Source organism: Solanum verrucosum, unplaced genomic scaffold (genome assembly GCF_900185275.1).
Source record: "Solanum verrucosum unplaced genomic scaffold, falcon-dt-bn FXZP01000245.1, whole genome shotgun sequence".
NCBI lineage: Eukaryota > Viridiplantae > Streptophyta > Magnoliopsida > Solanales > Solanaceae > Solanum > Solanum verrucosum.
The window spans coordinates 211,734-227,307 of NW_026019998.1; the positions used below are offsets into that span (position 1 = coordinate 211,734).

The 15,574-nt window shown below is 37.0% G+C and overlaps 1 non-coding gene and 1 pseudogene across 1 annotated transcript; both read left to right on the top strand.

Moving 5' to 3' along the window:
- Positions 1–1,642: 1,642 nt before the first annotated feature.
- Positions 1,643–6,426, top strand: LOC125819382 (uncharacterized; annotated as a pseudogene).
- Positions 6,427–14,560: 8,134 nt separating this feature from the next.
- Positions 14,561–14,668, top strand: LOC125819386 (small nucleolar RNA R71). Its single transcript, XR_007442458.1, has one exon. It is a non-coding gene; the product is annotated as a small nucleolar RNA R71 (small nucleolar RNA).
- The last annotated feature ends 906 nt before the right edge of the window (positions 14,669–15,574 follow it).

A 15,574-nucleotide genomic window follows, 5' to 3' on the forward strand; every position in this document is an offset into this window, starting at 1 on the left:
TCAAGTTACTTTTCTAACACAACTTCCACTACACCATCATATCATAGACAATATGGAAAAGGGTTGAAAACGTTTTTGAATTATATGAAATTGAACAAATATATCTCCCATTAATAGTTTGGTCAAACAATATCCATGCCATTAATAATTTGGTTCAAAATGTCCAATTATTTCTTTTGGATAAAAAATATCTCGTTTCTACGTATATATATATATATATTATATTGATACCAACTTGAATGTTAAGTTACTATAATACCCTCAACTAAAAGCACCTAATTTAGTATATCATATATATTATATTATATTATATTATATTGATACCAATTAACAAGATCTCTGAAGACTGGCGGTAATCCGCACGGTCATCTTCAATCTAGCTTGTTAGCATCCGAATTCAAGGAATAAATCCGAATCGAAATATATACAAATTTAATATAGTTTTATGACTGTATGGAAGGATCTAATCCTTTTACCCAAGCAAAGGGTTTGTCAAGATTTAATACGTATTTTTATTGAGCCCATGTGTCTAGCAGTTCTAACCGGGTATGGCGCCCTTTTTCAACTCATTAATGGGCTTAGAACCACGGCTGGCTAGACGGAGTCACAAAGACAAAGCCAATAAAAACAATATCAAAATTGACTGTACCACCATCTTGGAACCAAATCAAGAAACCATATATAAATTTATTTATATTTACTGGATCTTTGAAGACTGGTTCACAGGATCTCTGAAGACTGGTGGTAATCCGCGCGGTCATCTTCAATCTATCTTGTTAGCATCCGAATTCAAGGAATAAAATCCGAATCGAAATATATACAAGTTTAATATAGTTTTATGACTGTATGGAAGGATTTAATCCTTTTACCCAAGCAAAGGGTCTGTCAAGATTTAATACGTATTTTTATTGAACCCATGTGTCTAGCAGTTCTAACCGGGTATAGACGCCCTTTTTCAACTCATTAACGGGCTTAGAACCACGGTTGGCCAGACGGAGTCACAAAGACAAAGCCAATAAAAACAATATCAAATCTGACTGTACCACCATCTCGGAACCAAATTAAGAAACCATATATAAATTTATTTATATTTTGACAAAGTCTAGTTCTTTCATGGTAGATATAAAAGAGAAGTTAGCTATCCGACATAGATATGACTTTTTAGCCGGACATAGTCACAGATCAGATCGAAGGAATATTAAAAGACTAAAATAAAATATAATACCTTATAATGATGGCCGACTACCTTCTATTATTTATGCTGATCAAAATAAAAAAAATTGATCCTCGGTTGAATATTGTTCAATCTAATGATAATTCTTCTGATATTCCTGATAAGGATATTCCTTCTGTATCCGAAATGGATTTTGATCCCAATAAAACTTAATAATGAATGTACACCAAATTGATTTTAGTCTAGGTTCACTGGCAAGAAAGTACATTCAGAACAAATTATCAAGTGATAAATGGAACCAGTTTAAAACATGGTTTTTTGACACTTATAGTGCTAATGATTTAAATAATATTTCTCAAGAGTTTTATGAAACTTGTGCTTTACATAATCAAATTATGTATTTTGTACCATAGTTTATAACCACTTATTTACCTTTATTTATCAACGTTCTTGAACGATCTTATAAAGATGGATCTGGTAATATTATTAAGGCTGTTTATCCACCTCAGTCATATTTTATTTTACCAAATAATACTAGTATCACATTTACTGCCTTTCACAAATTTGTTGAAGAAGATGTTGCGACAGTCAGCATTAATGAAATAAATAATTTAATTTCTCAAAATAATTATTTGGGACTTTATGTAAAAGTTTTGGGTGAACATATTAGTTCTCTTGATACAAAATTGGATGAATTAACTACTTTGATAATTCAAATAAAAAATGATTTAAAGACTTCTGATACGGCTTCTACTTCTAAAGGTAATTCAGAAGCTCAGATTATTTCTACTCATGTGCAAAGGCCCCCCTGAGATTCGAAATTTTAAATTTAAATCACTTTATGATTTAGAAGAACTTCTTGATAAAAATTGTCTGAATTTGGTGCAAAGCCTATTGATTTGTCAAATAATTTTGTAGATGAAATGGAAAAAACTTTTGATTTAAAAATCATGTTTCTTTAGAATTTAATAAAACTTCGCGGTTATCCCAAGAAGAATAGTAATATAAAGTTTGCTCATAAACCAAGCATGCAAACCTATTATTATTCCAGACCAACTCCTCAAGATGTGCTTATAGAGGAACAAGACTGGAATCAGACTAATACCTCTTATAGTGGGTCTGAAATTTATGAATGAAATCTTGATGGTTTGACTGATAAACAATTAACTATTCTTGTTCATAGAATGCTTATGTATGCAACTATATGTAAAAGTGTTAAAAACACAAATAGAAATATTTGCAAAATGATTATTGCAGGTTTTACTGGCCAACTCAGAGGTTGGTGGAATAATTATATAAGCATTGAGCAAAAAGCTGCTGTAATAAATGCTACTTCTGATAGTGAATGTGTTGATAACTTGGGAATGGCTCTAGTGAAAAATAGAGAAGACGCTGCTTATACCTTGGTCTTAACCATTTTAGAACATTTCAATGGTAGATTTACCAATCAATATGAGTCTGTTCGTACCCTGTTAAATGGTCTACGTTGTAGAACCGTAGGATAATTTAGATGGTATAAAGATACTTATATTAGTAGGGTGATGAAATTTCCCGAAAACAACTATGAGAATTGGAAATCTAAGTTTATAGATGGCCTTCTCCCTTTGTTTGCAGAAAGAGTTAGAAAAATTCTGAGGAATGATCATGGTGAAATTCCTTATAAGGATTATACTTATGGTAAGCTGATAGGAGTTTGCACTCAAGAAGGTATAAATTTGTGCAATGAATTGAAGTTATCCAGACATCTTAAGATGGATAAGCTTAGAGAAAGATCTCAGCTATGAGACTTTTGTACCCAGTTCGGTTTACCTGATACTTCGGCTAATAGCAAGAAGAAGAAACATAGAGATTCTAGATACCCCAATCCTGATAAACCTTATAGGAAAAAGAGATCTAGATATAGATCTAAGGAAGAACGCGACGCTAGAAAATCCTTTCGTAAGTCTAATAGATTTACTAAGAATAGGTCCAAGCGAGATCTCGCTAAAATCAAGTGCTATAGATGTGGAAATTTTGGTCATATAGCACTGAATTGTAAGCTTGAAAAGTTGAAATCCCTAGAACTTGATGAGGAAGTTCATGATAAGGTTTATAGTTTCTTATACACCTCTGGTTCTGAGTCTGATTATGATTCTGATTCGGGTTCTGAAGAAGAAATTGATTTGCTTGATTTATCTGATAGTAATTAGCATGGTAATACTTTCAACACTTGTCATGGTGATATTTGTTCATGTGAAAATGATGAATTTTATAAATTGCAATCTCAATTTGAAGATTTGAATATCAATACTGTTACATCTGATAATGTGATAGAACTTTTAAAAGAAGTTACTCATAATAATCTTCGTGAAATAATTATTCATTTAGCGACTAATAATAATGCTAGTTCAAGTTTTTCAAAAAATTCAGAAAAACAAAAAAATGATTTTGAATTCGAATATTCTGCACCTTATTCTATGTCTGAAATTAATAACAGACTTAATAAACAAACTACTCACACAAGAGATTCTTCTTTGGATGATTTGAAAGGGGAAATTGAAAATTTGAAAAATGAGATTAAATCTCTTAAACAAAATCAAATGATTTGTGATCATCGACTTACTCAAATTGAAACTATTAATAACAAGGGTAAAAACATTGTTGAAGAAAATACTCTTGCAAAACCTTTTAATCTTGATCCTAGACAAGGTATGTTTTTAGGAATGATGCAAATTGTTACTGCTCATAAATGGTATATTAAATGCACCATATTAATTGATAATAGTTTTTCAATAACTGATATTGCTATGATTGATGGTGGAGCCGATGTTAGTTGTATTCAAGAAGGTCTTGTACCTACTAAATATTTTGAAACAACAACCCATATGGTTAAATCTGCTTCTGGACATGCTTTAGACATAACGTATAAATTACCTAATACTCGCATTTGCCAAAATAAAGTTTGCATTCCGCATTTCTTTTTCTTGGTTAAAAATCAGTTATACCCTCCAATTATACTTGAAACCCCTTTTATAAATGCCATTTATCCTTTTACTAGCATAAATGCTAAAGGTTTTTCTGCTACTTATGAAGACAAAGATATTAGTTATATTTTTATCACTGACCCTATTTCTTGCGATATTAATGCTTTGATTAATATGAAACAAAAGCATGTTGATTCTTTGCAACTAGAATTGTTTAGTATAAATATATTTGATACTTTGAAATCTACCAAAGTATAAGAAAAATTAAATTAATTTCTGAACAAATTGCTATTGATATTTGTGCTGATCATCCCAGTGCTTTTTGGAATCGAGAAAAGCATATTGTTACTCTTTCATATGAAGATGATTTCTCTGAGAATGATATTCCTACTAAATCTCGTCCTTGTCAGATGAACACCGAATTGGTAGAATTTTGCAAAAAAGAAATTGATAATTTGTTACAAAAGGGTTTGATAAAACCTTTAAAATCACCTTGGTCTTGTACTGCATTTTATGTTAACAATGCTGCTGAAAGGGAACGAGGTGTCCCTAGATTGGTTATAAATTATAAACCTTTAAATAAATATTTAAAATGGATTAGGTATCCTATTCCAAATATAAGAGGTTTATTGTCTAGATTATATGATGCCAATATATTTTCAAAATTTGATTTAAAATTAGGATATTGGCAGATCCAAATATTTAAAGAGCATGCTTATAGAGCAACTTTTAATGTCCCATTTGGACAATATGAATGGAATGTTATGCCATTCGGTTTGAAAAATACTCCATTTGAATTTCAGAAAATCATGAACGATATTTTTAACCCATATTTGGATTTTATCATTGTTTATATTGATGATATTTTGGTATTCTCAAAAACGTTTGAAATGCATATTAAGCATCTAGACATCTTCAAGAAAATTATTATACAAAATGGTTTGGTCATTTCTAAATCGAAAATGAGTTTATTCCAAACTGATGTTCGATTTCTAGGACATTCATTAACGTATCAAGTAGCATTTTATCCAATACTAAATGCCAACGATCGTTCTTCAGTATAATAACCCAACTATGTGAGTTGGGGTCGATCCCACAGGGAGTAGTGCTTCCTTCGAATCACTTAAATGGAAGTACAATGACAGTCTCTCCAACTAAACATTTCTTGCACAATTAATATTCAAATCTCAGATTTCGGGTTTTAACTACCAATTCAAACTTATAACTCAACTCAAGTAATCAAAGATTAAAGTAAAACTCGGGAAATTGATAAGCTGACTATTGAATCTCAACAAAATGGGTAAATATTACTGCTCATAATAGACTAATTTGTTGTGGGTAGATCGAACCATATATAAAGTAACTTTCTCTCGAACAATTACCTTTTCTATGTTGAATTCTTTCGAACTTCAACACTGATTGAATGAAGCCCAACTCTTTACCCTTATCAAATCCACTCTCTCGAGCTGGATACAAAGGACAAGCTCCTTATTTCACTCTCTCGAGCTGAAACTAAGAAAACCCACTACTAAGGACGCTAAGATTGCCACCTTGGCCTCACACCTCTCTCTCAAGAAAGTGCACGACACTGAAATTGACACGCGACGTAACACAATTCAATCTCAAAACACAGCAACAACTTAGAACCACTTCAGATTAACACGATTCTCAGCAATTAACAAACACTCATTAAGTATATTCAACAGTTGGTTCATGATCAAAACCCCAAGTAAAGGGTTTTAGCCACTCATCTCAAAAATTAGAAGATCATAATTAATTATCACCCCCATAGTTGGGTACAAGATGAAAATTATAGATGAAATTCAATCGATAATCTTCTCTCTTACAAAATCTCTCTCAAAATCTTGCTAAAATCACTCTCCCAGCCCTTTGGTAGTGTTTTCTTTATTCTTTTCTCCCTTTCTGAATGAATTTCTCTCTCTAGCCAAGACTAATTTAAACAAGTCTGAAATGTCACTGCTCCGAGCTACTCGGCGAAGTAAGTTAGGTATCGCTGACGGATCGGTGATTCGCCGATTGCTCTTCATCTCGCCTTCATTTTTCGCTTTTTCTTTGTCTAGCTACTGTAACTTTAGGCGATCTAGGTCGGTATCGCCGAATGACTCCGCGATTTGCTCATTATCCTTCCATCTCGCCTATCAGCACTTGCTTGTATCTTCTTTTGTACTTTTGGTGACCTGGTAGTCTTTCGCCGACTAGATCGGCGATTCACCGAATATGGTTGCTGCTCGCCGAATTCGCCCCCATTTTAGCTCCAGCGTACTGTAAATTTAGGCGGTATCTTGGCGATTTGGCGTTTCGCTGAATGACATTGGCGATTCGTCGAACGACATCATCAATCATCAGGCCTTCTTTTATTCATTCCTAAGGCTTTCTTTGTTCCTTTTTGCCCAATAGTGTCCATACTTTGTCTCTAACTCCAAATACCTGAAACTCAAGGGTTTACATCAGTTATTGAGACAAAATATGCATTTAAGGACACTAATTCTATTAAAATATAGCCTTAAATGAGTCCAAATTGTGGACTTATCAACACCCCCAACTTAAGATTTTGCTTGTTCTCGAGTAAAACTCAAGTTCAGTAGTTCAAAAAGGATGTCTCAAACAGTGCTACACAATACTCAATCATGAATGTACACAATAAGGCTCAACTTACTCATGCAAGGATCAATTGTATCCTCAAAGATTCAAGTTGTGACACACCATTGTCAAAAATTCTCAAGCTTACTATACTTGCTTGAAATGCAAGTTCGAGCTCAACAAAGGTATTCAAATGCCCTCACACAAAGAATGATTCCATATTACACACAATGGTTTAATCATTTAAAATTCCGGAATCAAGTGCAACGCTCAATCTCACAAAGAAGAACACAATGTATGATTTCACCCATAGGTTTGCCCGTATTTTCCAATTAACAATTGTTTCAGCTCACTCAAGATCAAAAAGGTCTTTCCAAGGCTTGTAATGGGGCTGAGTGCAAATGTATGGTCATTTAGGCTCAGTGACTTTCGTCCTCGTGAAATGTGGTGCTTTCAACACTCCCTTTCCTCTTCTTTCATCATCTTCTTTAGTGCTCATAAGTCATTGCATTATTCACTTCCATGGATTGTTCGGGACCCCGTTTCTTTTGTACTTTATTTCAGAACTTTTTCATTCATTTTCTTTTTCTTTCTCTTTTTTTTTATGGAGGGGCTCCATTTTTCTCAACACCATGGGTTAAATGGGACTTTTCTTACACTTCTTGACTTGCCTTTTCTTTTCAACACAGTTGGCTATTTAATCAACCACGAATCACGAGGATTATGGGTAGTGGATTAAGAAAAGTCATGTTTTCATGTCAAATTAGCTCACACTCTTCGAAGTTGCCTAAGATCATATTGAGAGATAGCCTTACTTAGTCGACCGGACCAACGGGGAAAATTCTAGTTGTTATCATGCATGGTTCACAGTAAGCTTATCACACAAGGCATTGACACCAAAGTCAAGCAAGACTCCACACTATTGCTAGTGTTCAACCTTCATCACAAGAGAATCAATTTGATACTTGGCTAGTCACAACGAGATGCAAAGAGTTCACATATTGACTATGTAAATTCACTTGGTCTCATCGTATCCGTACATTCATGTTCGTTTGATTATGAGCACTATTTGAGTCATCGATATTGATCAAAACCGAGACTCAAATTTGCACAAGAACATTCACATTCCACACATAGAAGGGGTGTTGTCAACACTGAGGACATTGAGACATGAGCAGTGAATACCCCCACCAAAAATAGTCAACATTGTCCCTAATATGGGTAGAGAGTGGGTATTTTTTGCAAGCAAACTAAATATTAACAGTAAATAAAGATTGATAAGAAATGAAAGCAATCTAGCGTCTAAACAAGTAGAGCAGGGTCACAAGGAATCTTCACTAAATTGTCCAGTTGTCCATGGAGTGAACTTATCGCCGAGCGCTTGTACTCGCCGAAATAGTTCAGTGACTCACCAGGAAAACTTTTGTGTCGCTTATGATCCCTACTCCTGCAAAATCAATACACATTATTCAACACACTAACACTTGGGTTGCCTCCCAAGAAACGCCTTATTTAATATCGTGCACGACAAAAAGATGCTCTCAAGTATCTTCCAGGTACACCAATTTAAGAAATCTCCTGGCATTCTCCAAAGTATAATTTTAAGCATTGCCCATTCACCGTAAATGCAGGTCCCTCTTGCCCCTCAACTTCTATGGCACCATTGGTGAATACTCTTTCCACTCTAAATAGTCCTGACCACTTGGACTTGAGCTTTCCCAGGAAGAGTCGAAGTCGTGAATTGTATAGTAACACCCAGTCTCCTACTCTAAACTCCTTCCCAAAGATTTTAACATCATACCACTTCTTCATTTTTTCCTTGTAGAGGGTTGAGCTTTCATAAGCTCTGAATCGGAATTCATCCAATTCGTTTAACTATTCCACTCTCCCCCTTGAGGTCTTGGTCCAGTTTAGATTTAAGGCTTTCAGTGCCCACAACACTTTGTGTTCCAACTCAACGGGTAGATGGCAAGATTTACCAAAAACTAGTTGATACAAAGACATCCCAATAGGTGTTTTGTAAGCGGTTTGGTATGCCCATAGTGAGTCATCGAGCTTCCGAGACCAATCAGTTCTGTTGGCATTCACGATTTTGGCCAAGATGCTTTTGATCTCCCGATTTGACACTTCAACCTGGCCACTTGTTTGGGGATGATATGGGGTTTCCACTTTGTGTTTCACCCCATACTTACTTAATGCAACGGAGAACCACTTGATGCAAAAGTGGGATCCCCCCATTACTAATAATTGCCCTAGGAGTTCCAAATCTCGCAAAGATGTAGTGTTTCAGAAATTGGACGATGCTTTTTACTTCGTTGTTTGGAACTACAACAGCCTCCACCCATTTGGAAACATAATCTACAGCTACCAAGATATACTTATTTCCAAACGAGCTCACAAAGGGGCCCATGAAATCGATTCCCCAAACATCAAATAGCTCCACTTCTAAAATATGAGTAAGGGGTAACTCGTGCCTTTTAGATACTCCACCTTACTTCTGTCATTGGGCGCATTTCTTTACAAATTCATACGCATCCTTGTAGAGGGATGGCCAGTAGTATCCACTCTGGAGAACTTTAGCGGGTGTACGCACCCGGCTATGGTGGCCTCCCACTAGCGACGCATGACAAGCATGGAGAATTCCTACCGCCGCTTCTTCTGGAACACACCTTCTAATGATATGATCTGCACATTCACGAAACAAGTAAGGTTCATCCCAGAAGTACTTTTTAACATCGAACATGAACCTCTTTCATTGGTAGAAGTTCAGCTCATCCGGCATTAGTCCGCACACAATGTAATTTGGAAAATCTGCATACCATGGGGTCTTTTCAAGGGAAATTGCAAACACCTGTTCATCGGGGAAGGAATCCTTTATGTCAGTTTCAGGTTCATCATTCTCCTTGCCCTCCAACTTCGATAAGTGACCAGCCACCTAATTTTCGTAACCTCTTCTATCTTTGACCTCAAAGTCAAATTCTTGTAATAGTAGCACCCACCTTATCAACCTTGGTTTTGCATCCTTCTTTGCCATCAAGTAATGGAGTGCAACATGATCAGTGTGAACAATTACTTTAGTGCCTAACAAATATGCTCGAAATTTCTCAAATGCATAAACTACCGCAAACAACTCTTGTTTGGTGATGGTATAGTTATGTTGAGCACTATTTAGAGTCTTGCTCGCATAATAAATTAGGTGAAAATGCTTATTGCATTTTTCCCCAATACCACTCCCAGTGCTGTGCTACTAGCATCACATATCACTTCGAAAGATTCGGACCAATCAGGGATGATAATGACTGGGGTGGATGCTAATTTTTCTTTCAAGCTTCGAAACAACATCATAAAAGCGTGATGCTTATTGTGACCTACGACACTAACCTTTGGTTCGAGTGTCTACGATCGTCGATAGTATAGTAACCAAACTAAAGGTTGGGGTCGTGTCCCAAGGGAGTGGTTTTGAGAATTGATAGAAAAATAAAATTTAGCTCAAATTAGTTGTAGCTAAAGACATTAATGAACAAAAACATTGTAAATTAAAGGGGGCGACACAAAAGTGTTAAATATCGATTGGGGTTTTGCATAAGTAATAAAAACAACAAAAATTAACAAGAAAATCAAGTATGGGGAAATGTTCTTGGGGTGTGACCACAATACAAGTTGAGATAAATCGTTGGGTACATGCTTTCAATAGCAAATTTGCAAGATAATGGTGACTAGGTTAAGCTTTAGATGGAAATAAGTTCCCTCTCGGGCAACTTACCCCATTTCAAATGGGTTCCTCTCGGACACCCATTTGCCGCATGAATACCAACCTACGCCTTACTCCACTTACTCTCTCGAGTTGAGTGTTAGGATATAGGACTAAGGCTCATCCTCTTGGGCTGAACCTCATGTCAACCCACTCCTTAGGCCATCAGTCTAGTGGTCTTGGTTTCGCGACCTCCCTCTAGGGCGAGCCAAAAACACATGTGTGGTTTTAGATTTGCAACTAAAAATCCATCAAATTAAACCACAACCACTAGGTGAAATCACCGTTAAAATACATCTACCCTATCAGCAAGCAAAACCCAACAACAATATCAACACATATTTGCTAAATCACACCCCAAGAATGGGGGTTTTTAGCCACACATCAAGAAACAACAAAATACACCTAAAATGATACTAAAATCAAATGGGTATAAGAAATTTAACCTTGATTTAAGAAAAGGAAGAAGAATGGAGAAGACCCACTTCCAACTAGGGGAAGATGAAATCCTTCTCTCTTCATGTCTCCCACAAAACCCTCTCCAAACTTGAGAGAAAATATCTAAGAAAGTACTATTCTATTCTGAAAATAATAATAATGGTTTGGAACTTGTAAAATTATTAAAGAGTTTAGTATTTATAGGCATTAGAAATTAGTGCAGGCGGATAGTTCGGCAAAGTTAGTCGAGTTCGCCGAATGGCTCGGCGACTCACCCTTCTTTTGTCTCATCGCCGTTGAGTGCTTGCCTACATCATCTTCACGTTCTGGACCATTGGGCGGTATAGTATTTCTTCGCCGAACTATTCGGCGAAGCACTGACTGCTCCTTTCATTGCCTTTTTGATCCTCTTCCTTCAGGGCTTCGTATACTGGAACAAAGGGCGGAGTCTGTCCTTTTGGCAAATCGTCAAAGGTTCTTGGCGATGCTCATGCTTCAGCTTCTTCGTTCTTTTCAGCCTTTTTGTTCCTTTTTGCGCCTAAGTGTCCATACTTCCACTAAAACTTCAAATACCTGAAACTTAAGGGTTTTCATCAGATATTGAGACAAAATAAGCATTCAAGGACACTATTTCTATCAAAATAGAGCCCTAAATGAGTCCAATTCGTGGACTCATCAAAGCATCATCAAAATAAAACTTCACTTTCTTCTCCAAGAGTTTGCACAGGGGGTGTGCAGTCTTTGAGAAGTCTTTGATGAACCTCCGATAGCAACCGACGTGTCCCAAGAAGCTGCGAACACCCTTAACTGAAATCGGCGGGGGTAATTTTTCAATCACTTCAATTTTTGCCTTATCGACTTCCAATCCTTTTTGTGACACCTTGTGCCCAAGAACTATGCTTTCCTTCACCATGAAGTGGCATTTTTCCCAATTCGAAACCAGGTTTGTTTCCACGCATCTTTGGAGTATTTGCCCCAAGTGTGCCAAACATTCTTCAAATAAATCTCCGACGACTGAAAAGTCATCCATGAATACCTCCATAGAGTCTTCTACCATGTTCGCAAAAATGGATAACATGCAATGCTGAAATGTCGCTGGGGCATTACATATCCCAAATGACATTCTTTTGAATGCGAACATTCCATAAGAACAGGTGAAAGTGGTTTTCTCTTGGTCTTCCGACGCAATAGAGATTTGGTTGTAATCGGAGGACCCATCTAGAAAGCAGTACCATCCCCTCTCTGATAGCCGATGAAACATTTGATCCATAAAGGGTATTGGAAAGTGATCCTTTTCAGTCCATGAGTTTAGCTTCCGATAATCCATGCATACTCTCCACCCGGTCACCGGTCTAGTTGGCACAAGCTCCCCCTTTGCACTTGGGACTACCGTGATACCTCAATTTTTTGGTACACATTGCACCGGGCTTGCCCATTTGCTGTCCGCAATAGGGTAGATCACACCTGCGTCCAACCACTTGATGATCTTATTTTTTACCACTTCTTGCATCGGTGGGTTTAATCTCCGCTGATGCTCTACACTAGGCTTACAATCCGTATGAAGCTGAATCTTGTGAGTACAGATACCAGGGGGAATGCCCACTATATCAGTGACGGTCCATCCTATAGCTTTTATGTGCTTTCGCAATACTTCAATGAGTAAACTCACATGCCATTCAAGCAAATCAGCTGCAATGATCACTAGTAAAGTGTTGTTTGCCCCCAAGAAAACATATTGGAGATGAGCGGGGCAGGACTTTCAATTCCAGATTAGGTGGTTCCTCAGTTGACGGCTTTGCAAGAGGCTTTTCTCTATTTTCTAGGTCAATATCCAGCTTGATTGGATTCTTTGAATATGCTCCTAATCCCGTTAAGGCATATACTATTTCCTCATAGCCCTGAACTTCAGATTCATCATAATTAGTAAGCACAGATTCAAATGGTTCATTCATGCATATCAAATGGCTCACACTAGCTACCGCCTCATCATTAACATCCTCGATGGACACCACATGAATATCACTTGGGTGTTTCATGGATTTACAAATATTGAATGTTACCTCATCATCGTTAACCCGAAACTTTAATTTTCCACTTTCAACATCCACCAATGCTCTCCCAGTTGCCAAGAATGGACTTTCTAAAATAATGGGGATTTCGGCGTCGATCTCACAATCTAAAATCACAAAATCAGCTAAAAAGATTAACCGATCTACCTTTACCAAGAGGTCGTAGAGGATCCCCACTGAATGTTTGATTGATCGGTCCGCCATCAGGAGTCTCACGGTGGTTGCTTTCGATTCTCCCAAACCGTGTTGCTTGTATATTACATAGGGCATTAAGTTGATGCTTGCCCCCAAGTCGCACAAAGCTTTCGCGAATTGGAGCATGCCAATGGTGCAAGGGATGGTGAATTCCCCGGGGTCTTCTCTTTTTGTGATCAGCTATTTAGTCATAACTGCGTTGCAACTATGGGACACTTCAATTGTTTCACAGTCCACGTTCCTTATCTTTGTGACTAGCTCTTTCATGAACTTGGCATATCTTGGCATTTCCAATAATGCTTCCACCAGCGGAAAGTTTATTGATAGCTTTTGAAATACCGACAAGAACTTCTTGAACTTCTCATTTTCATTTTTCTTTTTTAAGCATTGGGGAAATGGTGGAGGTATTTTGGGTAAAGGTTGCATAACTTTTAGAATTTGAACAAGTTGTTCCACTTCTTTTTCGGTTTTTTAGCAAGGTTTTGTTGAATAAGTGATTCTTGTTACTCTATGCCTTTACCTTCTTCATGATTTTGAGTATCTTCATTTCCTATCACATTGCCTATTGCCACCTTTCCGCTACGTGTAACTACAACCAGCCCTCTCTTGTTATCTTTCATCGGTGTCTTTGATGTCAACTGAGCTGATGATAGACTCAGTTGTCCTTCAAGTATTTTGATGGCATCGGCATGAGAATCTACTTTACTGTTCAATGATGAAAAGTCATCTTTCATTCCTTTCAACAAATCATCTGACCCCTCAACTTTATTAAGTATGTGTGATAATAAATCATTCACCCGGGGGCTGCCTGCACTCCCATTTTATTTTGGGCTTTCACTTGAGTAATTCTGGTTCTCCTCATGATCATATTCCTTTTTCCAGTAATCATCTTGCTCAGCCCAATCTTGATGATATCTTCTTTTGTTCTTCTCCCCTTTTATAGTTCCAACCTTGATTTCCACCTGCTGTTGATGGTGTGGGTGGAAACCCTCCTCATATCTTTTGAAGTTCCAACCTTGGTTCTCCCCCGGACTTGAGTAACCGGAATAAGAACCCTCCTCAACTCGAAATACTCCACATGTCCCCTTCATGTGATCTTGTAGAACTTCCATTTGAGTTAACATCTTCTTGATGTTCTCATCTCTCTCTCTTTTTATCAAGTTGTTCTTGCGTTAGTCGAAAATGAAATGGAGAGACCTAATCCTCTTGGGTGTACCATGCTTGGTTTATCCTAGTCATTTCATCCATAAGGAAGGAAACTACCTTAAATGGTTGTAACATTATTCCTCCTCGTACCAATTGATCAACTACTCCTTTATTAACCGAATCTAGACTCCGGTAGAAATATTGAAGTAACAAATCATTTGGTAGCCCATGAGTTGGGTATTTAAGTAGGAGCTTCTTGAATCTCACCCACGTTTCATGGATGTGTTCTCCCTCTTTTCGCTTGAAACTTTTGAATTTCGTCTCTAAGTTTCATCAACCTTGATGGAGGAAAGAATCTTGTGTTAAAGACTACAACCAGCTCTTCCACAACCAGCTCTTCCTATGATGTGACAGAATTGTTTGGTAACTCGGCTAACCATTTATTAGCTTCTCCTGTTAAGGACAGTGGGAATAAGCGCAACCAAATTAACTCTTGAGACACATTTTTGAATGAAAAATGGCTGCAAACCTCAATAAAATTTCTCACATGCTCATACGGGTCTTCGTGATCTATCCCTCCATATATTCCCCTCATTTGGAGAAGATGAAAAATTGTGCTAGTGACTTCAAACATCGCACTCTCTTCAGCTCATGGGATGTAGAGTGCACCCATTCCACTCGATTGAGCTGGGTTGTAGACACTATTGATGTCATCTATACCTTCTCGATGACCTGCTCAGCTGTCATTCATCTCTTTTTCACTCATGTTCACTTTCACGTATTCCAGCCACTACCTACACAAAGTAGCCGAAACTACTTCAACTACAACCAACAAACTTTTAGAGTGTCAAATCTTCAATCAAAGAATCCTAAGTAATGCTACTCCCCAGCAGTGGTGCCATTTTGATTAACGTATCAAGTAGCATTTCATCCAATACTAAATGCCAACGATCGTTCTTCAGTATAATAACCCAACTATGTGAGTTGGGGTCGATCCAATAGGGAGTAGTGCTTCCTTTGAATCACTTAAATGGAAGTACAATGACAGTCTCTTCAACCAAACATTTCTTGCACAATTAATATTCAAATCTCAGATTTCGGGTTTTAACTACCAATTCAAACTTATAGCTCATCTCAGTAATCAAAGATTAAAGTAAAACTTGGGGAATTGATCAGCCAACTATTGAATCTCAACAAAATGGGTAAACATTACTGCTCATAATAGACTAATTTGTTG